Source organism: Gobius niger (assembly GCF_951799975.1).
Source record: "Gobius niger genome assembly, chromosome: 20".
In the NCBI taxonomy this organism is placed as follows: domain Eukaryota; kingdom Metazoa; phylum Chordata; class Actinopteri; order Gobiiformes; family Gobiidae; genus Gobius; species Gobius niger.
In genome coordinates this window covers 13,592,406-13,603,850 of record NC_136871.1, presented here as the reverse complement: position 1 = coordinate 13,603,850, position 11,445 = coordinate 13,592,406, and the positions used below count along the sequence as shown (strand labels likewise).

At 39.0% G+C, this 11,445-nt stretch overlaps 1 protein-coding gene across 1 annotated transcript in view; it reads left to right on the top strand.

Annotated features, from left to right (window-relative positions):
* The first annotated feature begins 4,923 nt into the window (after nt 1-4,923).
* cntn6 (contactin 6) overlaps nt 4,924-11,445 on the top strand; it is an 84,641-nt gene continuing 78,119 nt past the window's right edge. Inside the window, exon 1 of the mRNA XM_079578549.1 lies at nt 4,924-5,042. The gene's annotated coding sequence lies outside the window, so the exon portion shown is untranslated. The remainder of the gene's footprint in view (nt 5,043-11,445) is intronic.

The window sequence follows — 11,445 nt, the reverse complement described above, 5'->3', positions numbered from 1 at the left end:
TTTGTACATTTTACAATCTCCATTAGTTTATTCTGTAAAAAGCCCTGTGCAAATCCCATGATTCTTGGGAATATGACATGATCCTGAACTCTATAACGTTATTTAGCATCTTTTGAACTATATCTGGTGTGAAGAAACGTTCATATAACGTTTGTTTCGGCTACATACGTGTTTATTTCTGCAGGAACGCTCTGAGCTCATAGGTCGTTGGTTGTACATTTCAAGTGGGAAAAATACCAGTTACCAGTTGCCTGGAATTCAACCTTGGCTCTTTAGGAACGTTGCGATGTCACGTGAACGCACTCTGTTACTTGCATGGTCTATATAGCCTGCTTATTGGCTGTTTCTATGGATACAGTACCTGCTTAGCCTGGTTAGAACCAAGGCCAAGCATTAGCTAGCTGTAAAGTGGGCTGACAGAAATGCGTCAAATGCAGGCAGAGTAGAGGGTAGCATAGACACCATATGGAATCGCCATAAACTTTCTCTAATTATTCAAAAACTACTTTAACAAATGCTGAATTATGAATATAATTTTCTAATAAATGAAGATACAAAGACATGGAGAGGAGCAAAGTGTAGCCCATAAATACATAAATAATTGAGAATGCTAACTACTACTACTGAGCAATCTGTTGTCAATAAACATCTATATGGACCCAGTTTAGACTTGACTCTATTTGTATGTGATAAATTTGTTTACATTTTGCCAGAAAATGGCTAAAAAGAGTGAAAAACCCCAGATGATCCTATTTTCCCCCTCGGCGAAGCCACGCCTCCTTCTATGACGAGATGTCGTCTGTAAACAGTAGGGTTGGTGGAAATGAGCCATTGCGGGTGGGCGTTACTATGGTGATCAAATTCTTTAATAGAAAGTCCATGACATGATTGTATGAAGGCTAACTTGCGGTTGTCCACTATGTATACGCTAAGATGCACCTGCCTGAAGTTTTAAAATTTAGTGTAAAAGTAAAATATATCTATCTTTCTATTTTTTCAACCTTTTTATGATTTTAAATATTGGGGAGACCATTTGAAAGTGATATTTGCAATAAAAGATTCTTGCACAATGTGTTGTGTGCCATGGTGGTCACGTGACTGCTCAAAAAGTGATTTGTCCTTCATGCCATAACTTAACACTCTACTGAATACCTCTACAAATGACAGCACACAGGACGCAAAAACACCATCTGTCTCCACAATAAATAACAAGCCTTGGTTTTAACAGTTCAATTCAGCGGGTCATTTATTTTGAAAGTGTGAATTAATAATAACCTACACAGTATTATAGACAATTAATTTGAGTGACCTTATATTGGTTACCCTGTCGCCCATACTACAGATATTTACGTTAAAATACAATAAAAAAAATTACTAGGCAAACTTGTTTTTATGCAGTCACATTATCAACAGCTCCGTGCATACACATTTGCACACCCGAGTAATCCAAAGAGCAGCGATCCCACCGGGAGCAGGCTGGGGTAGCCCAAGGACACGTCAGCAGTGAAAGCAGGGTTCAAACTGCCAACCTTGCACTTTGTGAACTACACGCTCGAGCTCACAAACATGCACTTTGTCATATCATCACATTAGCCCTTTCCGAAACACACAAGGTCTTTGCAAGGAACATAAGCTTGCTGGTGTCAGGACCAGATTTGTATGCTCTCAGTCTCAGCAACTAGCACAATTCAGTCAGTTTTAACTAGTTCTCAAACTTTTCAAATCAAGAACCACCTTAGAAGGTAAAAAGCTCTCTGACAACCACCAGATCTAGCAAAGCAGCACGAAACAAGGTCTAAAGAGAGGCAAAACTACGGTCTGAATTAGGATTTAAACAGGATTTCAGTAAAATAATCACAAAGAGGTGAAAATCTAACTAAAATTGTCTCTAAACTAAACAGTCTGGAACCAGAGAAGCATCTGAAGCAACTTGAGTACAGCCAATGATAGCTTCAAGTGCTAGTTTTTCACCAGATTTTTAGCCATTAGTCTCTCTGCTCATATAAAAATCAAGCCAATGTTTTGTTGTTTGTATTTGTAGACTTGTCATGTTCTGCATTTTTGACCCATCCTTAGAAGCTGATAAATGTTAATCTGTGAGAACAGAGATTTATATATATTTTTTACCCTGTGCTCTACTCTACAATATGTAAATAGTGTGAATACTGAAAGGGAATGGACTGAATATTTAAGGTCACACTTTATAGGCACTACTTTTTCAACTAAACTGAACTGCACTAAAAAAACAGTTTAAATATAAAACTTATGTGTGTAACATGAATGTGGGTATTGGGATAGTGACACAGAATACAAGGGGAAGGCATGGATGATCAGTTGAGTTGCAGAGCTCATAGAATGACACATTTTCGTCTCCAAGTTCCCTCCTCGGAGCCTGTTTGAATCCTTCTAATGTTACGCCACACAGCAACACTCTCCAGGTTGTTCAATATCAGGAAGTTCATAACGTAGCACAGGCTGTCCCACTGGATTAGCCCATAATTACATGAAATGAATACTTTAATTATGTAGATGCTTCTGATAAGTACATATTTGCCCTTGGTGCCGTTTGTATTCCTGGATCCCGCACACATTCTCCACAGATCATCAGACTGAAATCTACCCTTGCCACTTCCTTTGCTATTTTCGGGGGGTTGGAGCATCACAGGGGACTTGGCTATATTGATAATGATGTTCGCACCGCAAGCATAGCTTCCTCTGGGATTTGCCCTTACACCAATGGCCCCTGGAGTTATTATAGGTAGCGCTAATGACTTCTTCCTATATCTACTGAGCCACGGGCCCGGGTCACCAGAACAAGCCCGCCCGCTGAATGTTGGCTGCCCTCTTTGTCTGGACAGAAAGACAGAGAGATTGTCTCACATCCTAGTTTCACAGCTTTATTGGATAATTATAGGCCTGATGCTTTTGGTGAGCTGTTGCATGTGAGGCATGGACTGAATGTTCAACTGGTATCATGGCAGGAACCACAATCACCCAAAAAATTACAGGATGCAAGGAACAATATTGTATTTTCTTATGGATGATGTAAATCAAGCCTAAAGTTCCTGTTAGATAGATAGAAGAAGGAAAATGAAGAAGAAAAAGAAGAAGAAGAAGAAGAAGAAGAAGAAGAAGAAGAAGAAGAAGAAGAAGAAGAAAGAAGGAGGAGAAGCAACAAAATGAGGAAGAGGAAGTTGAAGAAGAAAAAAAGTGGAAGAAGAGGTTCTTGTTCCTGTTCTTTTGAATTTCAATGCTGGGTACATGAAAATCTTACAAAAGAAAGCATGATATTATTGTGTTCTGTTGGTGTGGGTGACATGAATCTCCCATGTTGTAGAGAGTGTGATACAGACACAGACACATTCATGATTTTTTTCCCCCCAACTCCTTCTAATCTTCAGCCTCCATAAAGCTGCGTGTGATTGACAGGCAGAATTCATCACTCACTGGGAAGTGTGAACTTTAAGAAGAAGATAAATCATTTTATACATTCTAAAGATGTCAAGTGTAACAAATTGTGATAAAATGAATAGATTCTTAGAAAAGTGTGGCATGAATTGCTCTCTGTATGTCTTTACCAGTTCAATTAGCAAAGTATCAAAGATGAATATTGCTTGACAATCTATTATTATAACATTAAGATGAACTGCCGCCTCATTGTTATTTACAAAACATGACATAGAGCAGTGGTTCCCCACCTTTTTCCTCCTGGGGCTGGTACCAGACACATTTCAAGTCTACTGGTTAGGGTGGAGGGTTGGATTGTGGGGAGGGAACAGTTCAGTGGGGAAAATAAGGCAGTTTAGAAAGTTTGTAAAGGCTTAATGAAAGTGCATGAGGCTGTTGCGCAGAGGAAGGCAAGTTTACTTGGTGGAGAAAGGATTTTTTGTATTGTAGGAAGACCAACTTTTAGCACAAAGTAAAGCACCACTTTCTACAAATGCCAGCGTTGTACATAATATATGTCCTAAGTGGGTGTTCTGTTTGGAAATGTTGAAGTAATTGACAGTATTTCTCACATTTTTAGGTCGGGGTGAGGAGAGAGGCGGGATAGTAAACAAAAACAGATGTACACAAAAAAACAGAAAAGGATCTGTATTTGCTACCCAAATTTTCATTCACAACTATGATGAAAAGAACACAGAAAATGATCGAAAAAAAAAAAACAGACTTCAGAACCAGGGGCAGATCTAGAAAAAAAAAATACGGGCTGGCAAGCAGGGTAGAGATAATTTCTGGGGTGGCAACACATTTTACAATGTCGAACGTTTAAAGCGGGGGTTCGCAAGTTTTGTCACCCATCTAGATCCGCCCCTGTTCAAAACATTTATTTCTATTATTTTTCCTTTTTAATCCAGTTTGTTTTTAATCATCTTGAGTGAAATTAATTGACTTGCCATTTGATCTCTTTTCAGTAATGTTCTGTCTATAATACCTTTGTCCTTCAGCCTGTAAAACCGCATCAACAAGACAGAGTTGAGCTCACAGGCATTACCTTGGCGACTGCACACACAGAAAAACAATAATCAGTATCTGAGCAGCAAATAGGTTAGAGGTCCTTTGTACTTTGAAAAAAAAAAAAAAAAAATATATATATATATATATATATATATATATATATATATATATATATATATATATATATATATATATATATATATATATATATATATATATATATATATATATATAATAATGTATTATTCTCTAAACAGAGCCATTGTAGAATCAAAGAATGGTTGTCGGACTAACCATCCAGCATTCTTTATGTTCGTTCGAAGGCAGCGTGCAGCTTTTTTCTTTTCTTCTTACATGCATGAAGTAAACGGGGAACATTTGAAAATAGTTTCACGTGCGGGAGGGGGAGTGGTCTGAATCTCGCTGTCCTTTCATGGTGTGGAGCGGGAAAAAAAAAAAAAAAAAAAAGAAAGGCACACGCGCTTTGGTCTTCACAGCTGGGAGGTCTCGGACGTGCGCTTTCATCCTCACTACCAAAACTCTCGATCTGCTCCTCTCGCATCCGGCTCCTCTCTCTCGAACAGGTAAGGCATTCCCCGAAGTTATTGTGTCAGCTTGCCTTGCGGTGCTTGACTTTGATTCGTTTTTTGTCTGCTGGTGGTGAAAGAGTGTCCCAAAAAAATCCAAGACGATTCACTCATGTTTTTGTTTTTTTGTTTTTTAAACATTTCTGGAAGTGGGATGAGGGCTGGTTCATTGTTGTTAGTTGTGCGTAATACGAAGGGTGCGTGGGGGGGGGTTAGCGTGGAGATAGCGTTATTATAACCCGACAATGAGCAGGTGCACGGGGGGTGAACTACTCGCGCAGATCGTGTCTATGGAAGGGAGAGCATAGCGCGCGGGTCTCCGTACTGTCTGCGTGCCAAAAAACGAGTGAAAAAAGATACACAGCGAACACTGAAAAATTGGATAACAGGAGGCGTCAAGGCTAAGGACTCTCGGACATATGGGCGCATTTGGCAGACCTTTGCAGCTCGTGCTTGATGATTGCGGGGTGTTGAAACAATGTGCCTCCAGGCGCGCGTGATAGTGAGTGGGCACGGGGTAAAGAAATCTCTATTGTGACTCCGTGAGGCATATTCGTTTACTCCAAGGCTTGCCACCGCGCAGTGAACATGTTATACAGTGGGGGAAATGTAAGCGTTAAGAATCAGATTAATATTGCCTTAAGTAGCGTAGGTTATGGGTGTTTAATAATATTCCCATTAGATGCCTGAGCCTGATTATCTGTTTATCTGTGAGTTTTTGAGCCACCTTGCTTTTGGGGTTAATTGTCCTTAATGCTATAGTAAACTCTTCTGCACCTTTGCTATTGAGGAAGGGCAACGGGATTAAATAGCGTTATTGATGATTAAATAAAACAATTATATATTGTGCTTTTTGTAACGCACAAAGACACCCACGCAAATGACTATCCAAGCTTTATCATTGACTCATCTGTATCAGTTCCAGTGCACATTGGCACACATTTATAAAGTTTAATTGGTTGTTTTGCATTTTATTTATTCATTGATTTTGTTGTTGTTGTTTATCTGTGTGAAGCTAAGAGTTTATTCAGTGTACAGCCCGCTTGACCATCACAATTCAGTGTGGTTGTGTGTTAATATCCACTCTTCATTAACAGTCGATAACAGCACAGGAGCCCAGTCCCACCCACGGAGACACCCGGCGTCATAAATATGCCATTAGCCATTCCTATTCAAATGCACTCCCTCCAAATTGTATTAAATAGCCACTCTCCACTGTCATTTAGTCCAAGGGAATGATGATTAATTCTCCACTTTATAGCTTAATTTCTGAGCATGGACTTAATAAAGCTGCCACGTATATGTCGCTCTGTCGATTACTCCCAGGAGAGCCATCATTGGAATACATAAGGGCCTCTCACATCACCGCCACAGTATGACACCCGGTGCACGCAGGCAATCCCATCATTCAGTGTGCAGACAAGCTAATGCATGCACTATGTTTCCTTAACACGGTATTTTAGTTTCCAGGAACAAGCCTTTGTGGCCTGCTGCATAATGTCCAAATGTGCCAAGGCTAGACGTGCGCAATATCTGTCTGTCTGTCTGTCTGTCTGTCTGTCTGTCTGTCTGAATTACAAATTTAAAATAACAAAAAACAAGAATGAAGTTGCAAGAACTGCTGCTAAAAATGCAAATAAAATCTACTTGATGTGTAGTCTCTTAAAAAAAAGGGGGTATTTAGTGCTTTTTTTTCTTCTTTTGCCATTTGTTAAAGAGAATTGTATTTCTGATGTGTTGCAAAAATATTGCTACATATCGTTATCGGGAAAGTCTCAAAAAATATCGACATAGTGATTTTTGTCAATATCGTCCACCCCCAGCCCAGGCACGTTTCAGCTTTTTCACAGCACATATAGGCGTAACCAAAGATCACAAAACATTTTGCATTCTAAAGTTTATAAGGGACTTACGATGAGATTTGATCGTTTTATAAACAGGGCTGAACAATGTCCTGTCAAATTATTGTTATTGGAGTCCCGGACCAGGCAAGGTGTTTCAGTGTGGGGATTGCATGTTCAGTGTTGGCTGCCACTGGGTTTTCTGGGGTTTTTTCCGACCTCTAAAAACAAGCTGGTCAGGTTGCCCAATAGTGGCGGCGCACAGAGTTGCAGCTACATCTGATTTCATCGGTCACGTGTATAATGAAAAATAAAGCACTTTAACCTTAAAGTGGGATTGTGTTGCTATACTGCATTAAATGTATGTAATTAAATTTAACTTTGTGTAATAGTAAAAAAAAAAAAACAAGTACAAAGCTATAGTGCTAGATGGATAAACTATGGACCTTGCTGCTGGCTTTCAGTGAGCATGTTAAGATCTCAATTCTTTTTAGAGTTCAGGATCGTGATGTCATATCGCTAAGCATCATGGGATTTGCAGCAGGCTTTTTTCATAATATATTAATGGGGATTTTAAAAGGTAAAATACTGGAGATAGTGTTTGCATGAAAACATTTGAGACCCTGTGTGGATGGGACGATAAACAATAATATCGTTAATTGCGATAAAAATACGGCAATTAATGAATGGCCACATTTTTAGATTATCGTACTAGAAAATGCTAAATTCATCAGACAATCAGTGCCGGTAACTGATGTGACTAAAGTCAGCAGTATTTAAGATTTCAGTAGGTTAGTTCCTCATCCAAATCCATTCTTTAATTACCCACTGCAGAAATAGCATTTTCTGTTTTGTATTGATGACAACAGTATAGTCCAAAATGTTACGCAGTGTGCCATTAAATGCTTACTTTATGTCTCACTCAATATGACATTTACAGCAGACAATGTAGAGGAATATTTAATAATTGCCCAATCCCCATAATTTCTACAGTTTCAGTGATTTTTTAAAACCATTGGCAAATATCGTGATGATATCGTTAATCGCAATTATTTTGGCCAAGATAATCCTGACCCCAAATTTAATTATCGTCCCATCCCTACCTCTGGGTTCTCTGTTTTTTCCTATCTCCAAAAACAAGCTCAGGTTGCCCAATAGTGTTGGCGCACAGAATCACAGCTGCTCAGGACCAACCTTCAGCTACATCTACTTTCATTGTACAGTTGTATAATGAAAAATGAAGCACTTCACCTTAACCTGAAAGCGGGATTGCATTGTGATACTGCATTAAATGTCAAGTTAAAAAAACAACAACTTGTTCACACTATTCAGTATTTCAAAGCTATAGTGTTAAGACGGATAAACTATGGACCTTGCTACTGGCTTTCAATGAGCATGATAAGATCTCAATTCTTCTTAGAGTTCAGGATTGTGATGTCATTTCGCTAAGCATCATGGGATTTGCCTCGGACTTTTTCCATAATATACTAATGGGGATTTTAAAAGGTAAAATACTGGAGTTATTTTTTTCATTAAAATTTGTGCTGTGAAGTCGTTCCACTTTTCTTTTTTTTACGTTAGTCTATGGAAAATGTTTGCTAAAACCCACAAACATGGCAGATTTCCATGGTAACAGTGGATTTATAACATTCCATCCTGAACCATCCATCATTATGAGCTTTACCCCATCCCTCAATTTTTACCTATTTTAGATTCCATCCCTCAAAAAGATACTGAACATGTGTATGAGGAAATTATTAGAGGAGGCATAACTGTTTTGTACAATCGGACGGTCAGAGTGGTAGAAACACGGAGGTACTGAAGGTCGGAAGCGGATGAGATAACCATGTTGTATAGAGCAGACACTTAACACTTGAGGTCAGGTAATAGAGCTCTTCTCGTGCCTTGGATTAAGCACACCATTGTTACAGGTGGATAAGATGCTGTTTTCATCATAACATACTTTGATTGAGCTTGGGAAAACCACAAAGGTTTCTGAGATTCTGGGAACTGAGGTTTTAAAATGCAAAACTTGGCTAATGGAGGTAATGTGTTTTTTAGCCAGTATAAGTCCAGATATTTATTATTTACATTAGTAGGAAAAATCAGGAACTGCAGTACACTTTTTAATGGAGTAAAACCTTTGACTCGTCTTCCAGTGTCTTAATGGCCGTCTGTCAGTCAACTACCAATGTCTCCATAAGGCTATGAAATAAACTGTGGGAAATTGTAGTTATTGTTGTTGTAGGAAATCACATTCAATCTACAATCTTTGCATCGAAGGCTTTTAACTGAAACCTAGCGACAGCAATCGCAGACATATCCTGTGGTCAAAATGAGAAAATTAACTGAAATGACCGATGTCTCGGCTGAAGCTGCGCCGAGAGTGAACAATGTTACACCGCTGTACCCCGTCTTTGATTTATTTCGACTCTGTATTTGCTTTTGCTTGCACAACACTTAGCTTGGCGCGCGTGACGTCCTTTTGTATGATGCTTGCTGGCAGAAAACTTATGAATAAATCAACTTCTTGGTGAATGGAATTACCTTGTACTTTACTGCTTCAAACCATCAGGTCCCTTCATCTTCTCCGTCTCCCTGGGCTAGATATAGTACTTGCCATACGCTAGAGTCTGTAAAACCCTATATATGGTTCCATCAATTATTTCTACATTTCTTGTTTCTGCCACTCAATAATTCATCTGAACCTGACTGTGAACTCATCAGTTCCTAGAAGGGATTTTTGCAATGAACTTGCTTTAATTGCTTATCACAGGATATAGGAGGACCACCTTGCCTCAACTCCGCAGACACACATGATTTAAGGCTAATCTTCTTAGCGCGGCTGTCAAGATTATTTTATGTTTCACTGAGGTCGCTCATCTGTCAGAAGAGTGATTTCCTGATTAATGTTGGTCCGGAAGCAGATGCTGTTTGAGATTGTCTTGGTTTTTGGGACTTCTTAACTAATGTGGATTCAATGATTTTTGCAAAGAATTAAATAAGTAACGGGCTGCTTGCTGGCTTTGGGGAAAAGTTATGTACACCTATTCCAAACCAATATTCAACTATTGATATTACAAGAGCTTAAAACTGCTCAGATTTAATATTACTAATATTATCAGTCACAAGTTTTAAAACGATGTAAAATGCATTTATGTTTACTGGGGGGGTATCTATCTATCTATCTATCTATCTATCTATCTATCTATCTATCTATCTATCTATCTATCTATCTATCTATCTATCTATCTATCTATCTATCTATCTATCTATCTGTACACGTATGTAGCCACAGCACACACTGACGGCGACAATCTGCGCCATTGGAACCCCCAACCACCGTCAACCCACACATGACACTAACAAGGTATGTCGTGGTTTCTCTTTGGGATTGTCAACAAGGAAAAGGATTGGACAGAGGTACATCAGAGGGGCAGTTGATGAATGATTTGGAAATATAATCAGATTTGCTCAGATTAAATGTTATGGACATGTAAAAGGAGGAGATTTATGAAAAGTTCACTGCACTCAATCATAACCACCTGATGTTACAATTGTTCTTTGTTTGTTTTTTGAGTTTCTGAGGTTATATTTCGCACACCAAAAATGAATGAATGTGTAGGATATACTTAAAATAACAATCCAAGTCTGAGCACTTTGATGTTTGTTCCAAGTTGATCAAAAGACTGATACAGGCAAAGGTTGCACTTAAAAAAACCTGCTGAAATACTATGATGTTGCAAATTCTTCGCCATGTTGACAGTTGGGTTGTCAGATAAAGCCGTAACTTATTTTGGGAAAACAACATAATGGCTTCAAGGCTTCGGAGCGTGTGTGAACACTTTTGGACTGTGCATTGGATTTCTCTATATCTGCAGGAAGTTGGAGAATTGCGCAGCCGCCTATGGTGGTTGTGTGCATTTCATCCCTGGAATTCACAGTGCACACCCGCCAGTGGATTCAGTTATAGTTACCCATAGGGAATGTGATTCTCTGTTGCTCGATAACTGCAAATATAAAATGGCATCCAATTAAAAAACTTGGTGTGCGCTAATAAGAGGTCCAGGGAGGTCTTATGAATAAATGCAAAGCTAAATAAAATGAGTCGAATTGCTACTTCAACTGTGATTGGGAGAGGGGTTAAACACTAGGTGACTGTAGCTTATATGAGGTATAGAGCAGTCGCCCAAACACCAAAGGTTGGCTGTGCCAATTTGCGCTGTCTCTTTTGTCCACTCTGTTGATTGTCCTTGGGCAGAACACATCACCTACCTGGCTTTTTTAATGGATAATGTGATTTGCGGGGGTTGGAGTTGAGGCCGTAGGTGCAGACGAGAGTGGCTGCCACATTTCAATTGAAGCTGACCTTCTTCCCTTATTCATAGCTTCTTCTTTAAGTTGAAAACTTGTATTGTCTGAAAAGAAGTGGAGTGGATTTATGACCATGCAGGAGATGATAAACCAGTACCAGTGTTTAGGATAATTGTTTTTCAACCAATTTAAGGGTGCTGCATGAACTTTTCGACCTGCCCTTTTCTATTTCAATCATACAACAT